The following is a 5098-nucleotide window of genomic DNA, read 5'->3' on the forward strand; positions in this document are numbered from 1 at the left end:
GATATAGGAGGATCATCTGTCTATGTGTTACTTTCATTGGTTAATAAACTGCCTTGGCCTTTTGATAGGCCAGCCCTTAGGTGGGTGTTGTATACAGAACAGAATTCTGGGAGGAAGAAAGCAGGGTCAGGCAGACGCCATGCTTCTCCTACCCAGGACAGATGGTGGTTAGACTCATGCCAGTAAGCCACAGTCAAGTGAAGATACACATTAATAGAAATGGGTTAATCAAGATGTGAGAGTTAGCCAAGAAGAGGCTAGAGCTAATGGGCCAGGCAGTGTTTAAATGAAAACAATTTGTGTGTTATTTCAGGTGTGAGGCTAGCCATGTGGGAGCCGGCCGGGATGAAAAGCAGGCCTGCTCACCTCATCACAACACTCTCCAGTCCTCTTTTTCTTTTTTTCTTCAATTGTTTTTATTGAGCTATATATTTTTCTCCACTCCCCTCCCTTCCTCTCCTTCTACTTCTCTCCCATGGTCCCCATCAGACCTCTTTTTCTAAAAAAAATAAAATAAAACAAAAAAGCCCCAACAATACATGAAGTCCAAATTGACTGGAATGTGGCTCATATACCCAGCCTCACTCCATGAAGGGAATTGATTTTCCCTCTCCCACCAGCTGTCTCTTGCAAAGAGCTTCTTGGCTAGGGTTGGGTAGGATCTGTGTCACCTGCAGTGCTGGGATTTTATCTGACTTAAACAAGTTTTTTTTTTTCCCCTCTTTCGGGACAGAGTTTCCCTGTGTAACCCTGGCTGTCCTGAAACTCAGTCTGTGAACTGTAGATGGAGCTACGGGCGCTTCCCACCGTCCAGCTCCCACACGGCTAGCTTTATCTGAAATAATTACAGGAAACTGTATTCATTTAAACACTGTTTGGCCCATTAGTTTTAGGTTCTTACTGGCTAACTCTCACATCTTGCTTTAACCCGTTTCTAATAATGTGTGTAGCACCACGAGGTAGCTTACCAGGGAAGATCTTAACCTGCATCTGTGTCAGGTGGGAGAATGATGGCAACTGCCTGACTCGGCTTCTTTCTCCCAGCATTCTGTTCTGTTTACTCTGCCTACCTAATTTTCCATCCTATTAAAGGCCGAGCAGTTTCTTTATTAATTAACCAATGAAAGCAACAGATGGACAAATGACCCACCTCCATCAGTGAATCACCCTGATCTTGAAATCAGAGGTCTGCCTCTGCCTCCTGGTGCAAGTCTTATGCAGACTGTCAGTCTGTGAGCTCATGCATGCATCTCCCCTGATGTCTCTGGAAAAGGCTCTTGAAGTTATCCATCACTTCAGGCTCTGCCTCCTGGTGCAAGTCTTATGCAGACTGTCAGTCTGTGAGCTCATGCATGCATCTCCCCTGATGTCTCTGGAAAAGGCTCTTGAAGTTATCCATCACTTCAGGCTCTGACAGTCTTTCTGCCCCCTCATCCACAGAGATCTCTGGGCTTTGAGGAGATCGGTATGATGCAGATGTCCTATTTAGTGCTGAGTGTTCCAAAGTCTCTTATTCTCTGCAAGGTGACCAACATTGGGGGAAGCATTGCTTTATTGTTGTTTGCTTGCCTGCTCTTTTGGGAGACAAGTCTCGTTGGAAGACAAGATCTCACTATGTAGCCCTGGTTGGTGCTATATACACCAGGCTGGCCTCAATGGCCTCAAACTTACAAAGATCTGTTTCTGCCTCCTAAGTGCTAGGACTAAAGGTGTGTGCCATTATGCCTGGGTTTTGTTGTTGTTGTTGTTGTTTGAGACAAGGTCTCACTTTGTAGCCCAGTCTTGCCTTGAACTAACAGCAATCCTCTTGTTTCAGCATCCCAAGTGCTAGGATTACAGGTACAAGGCACCAACCCCCCTGCTACATTTGTTTACAATTTTTTTTTTTTTTTGGTTTTTCGAGACAGGATTTCTCTGCGGCTTTGGAGCCTGTCCTGGAACTAGCTCTGTAGACCAGGCTGGTCTTGAACTCACAGAGATCTGCCTGCCTCTGCCTCCCGAGTGCTGGGTTTTTACAGTTTTTTTAATCGCAGATTCTCATTGCCCAGGTTGACCCCAACTCACAATATCCCTGTTTCAGCTTCCAAAGTCTCGAGAGTACAAGTGAGAGCCACTGAACTCAGCTGGAAATGTGTGCTGTGGAAATGTAACTCCAAAATGAAGACCTTTTACCTAAGCCATGTGAGTGATGCTCAAACTGGCTTTGGAGGATGACTCAAGAAAAATAAAGGAAGCTTTCCAGATGAAAGTAAGCCAAGGTGCTGGGAAGATGGCTCACTGGTTTAGAGCATTTGTTTTGTTTTGTTAGAATTTTTTTTTAATTTTTTTAATTGAGCTATATATTTTTCTCTGCTCTCCTCCCATTCTCCCCCTCCCCTTCTACCCTCTCCCATGGTCCCCACGCTCCCAATTTACTCAGGAGATCTTGTCTTTTTCTACTTTCCATGTAGATGAGATCCATGTGTGTCTCTCTTAGGATTCTCTTTGTTGTTTAGGCTCTCTAGGATTGTAAATTGTACACTGGTTTTTGTTTGTTTGTTTTATATCTAAAAGCCACGTATGAGTAAGTACATATTATATTTTCCTTTCTGTGTCTGGGTCACCTCATTCAATATGATGTTTCCTAGATCCATTGGCCTGCAAATTTCAAGAGGTCATTATTTTTTTCTGCTGTGTAGTACTCCATTGTGTAAATGTACCACATCTTAATCCATTCTTTGGTTGATGGAGCATTTAGGTTGTTTCCAGGTTATGGCTATGACAAACAATAATACTATTAACATAGTTGAGCACATGTCCTTGTGGCAAATTGAGCATCCTTTGGGTACCATCCAAAAGTGGTATTGCTGAGTCTTGAGGTAGGTCATTTCTTAATTTTCTGAGAAATCACCATAGTGATATCCAAAGGGGCTGTACCAGTTTGCACTCCCACCAGCAATGCAGAAGTGTTCCCTTTATCCTACATCCTCTCCAGCATAAGTTGTCATCAGTGTTTTTGATCTTGGCCATTCTTACAGGTATAAGATGTACAGGGTTGTTTTGATTTGCATTTCTCTGATGGCTAAGGATGTTGAACATTTCCTTAAGTGTCTTTCAGCCATTTTAGATTCCTCTATTGAGAGTTCTCTGTTTAGGTCTGTACCCCATTTTATTAAGAGCATTTGTTCTTACAAAGGACCCAGAACCACATGATGGCTCACAACATCTTTAATTCCAGTTCCAGAAAATTCAACCCCTCTTCTGTCCTCTTTGAACCTCTGTGGACACAAACATACAAGCATACAGGCAAAAACATTCATACATATAAAACAAATCTAAAGAAAAAAGAAAGTCAGTCAAGATTTTAAAATGTAAGCCGGGCGGTGGTGGCGCACGCCTTTAATCCCAGCACTTGGGAGGCAGAGGCAGGCGGATCTCTGTGAGTTCGAGACCAGCCTGGTCTACAAGAGCTAGTTCCAGGACAGGCTCCAAAACCACAGAGAAACCCTGTCTCGAAAAACAAAAAACAAAAAAAAAAAAGATTTTAAAATGTAGAAGATACAGGTCATGATGGCACATGCCTTTAATCTGAGCACTCAGGACACAGAAGTGGGTGGATCTCTATGAGTTAGAGGCCAGTCTGGTCTATATAGTAAGTTCCAGGACAGCCAGAGATATGTACAGAGACCCTGTCTCCAAATAAATAATGCAAAAGAGGTACCCATAAAAAATCTTTCCCTTGTGTTTTTGAGACAGGGTTTCTCTGTGTAGTCCTGGCTGTCCTTGACACTCACTCTGTAGACCAGGCTGGCTTGGAACTCAGAAATACGCCTGCCTCTGCCTCCTGAGTGTTAGGATGAAATACATATACCACCGCTTCCTGGCCCTAGAAAAAATCTTGATAGCAGAATTAGAGGAAAATGTACACTAGATCATGAGGGATCACAAAGAACCCTGAATATATTCTTATAGGCTATGGGGCTTCCTTAACAAGTTTGGTGGGGCTTTTTTTTTTTTAGATTTTATTTATTATGTCTACAAAATTCTGCTTCCATGTATGCCTGCAGGTTAGAAGAGGGAACCAGATCTCATTATAGATGGTTGTAAGCCACCATGTGGTTGCTGGGAATTGAACTCGGGACCTCTGGAAGAGCAGCCAGTGCTCTTAACCACTGAGCCATCTCTCCAGCCCTCTTTAAGAAGTTTGAAAGAGGGTGGAGCTTGGTAAGGCTTATGATTAGAGGGCAGCTTATACCTGTGACGTGTATTTAGGACAGATTAGGGGAAGAGGAGAAGGGAACACAGGCATCTGGCAGGGAAAGCACAGAAGTGTTCAAGGTTATTTTGTTTTGGGCAGGATGTGGTGCAGGAACATGACAAGAGGCCAGAGCAGAATGTCAGGTATCTACTGCTGTCTACATCACTGCCTTTGCGGCTGATCTCTCACTTAACTGGAAGCTAACTTAGTTCTGGGGATCCTCCTGTCGGACAGCCATGCTCCACGTTTTCTGTAGGTGCTCACAAACTCGGGGTATGCCTGCCCAGCAAGCACTCTCTTTCACTAAGCGGTCTCCTCAGCTCCTCCAATGTGCTTTAAATATTCCGTTTGGGATTTTTTTTTTCCTTTTTAAAGACACGCTCTTACTCTGTAATCTAGGCTCGCCTCAAACTTACTATATTGCCCAGGGTGACCTTGGAACACCTTTGGTCCTGGAGTTATTTGTATTAGTATACCCTATCTGCCTAGGTACATGTTATTTATAGACGCAGTAACAACCTTTCTGAGTCTTTACTGTAGGAGATACGTTGATACAGTGTATTTTATTGTATACTACTTTAGTTTTAAGATGTTGGCTACAATCTAGCACACCGATTTTGTGACATATTGATTAGTTTGTAACTACTCGGTCTTAAGACACTCTGATGTCTTGGGGAAGGGGAAGCAGACAGGTTAGCTTGCGGTGTGCTCTTTCAGACTGAGTCTCAACCTCGGCAGCGCATCAAAACTTCCTAAATACTATTGAAAATGCAGCTCTCCGGATATGTGGATGTATTTGTACTCAGCACCTACGCGTATTCACAAAAATCTGCAACACTTCTGCCAGCAAGCATACAAAAG

This window comes from Microtus ochrogaster, unplaced genomic scaffold (genome assembly GCF_000317375.1).
Source record: "Microtus ochrogaster isolate Prairie Vole_2 unplaced genomic scaffold, MicOch1.0 UNK6, whole genome shotgun sequence".
NCBI lineage: Eukaryota > Metazoa > Chordata > Mammalia > Rodentia > Cricetidae > Microtus > Microtus ochrogaster.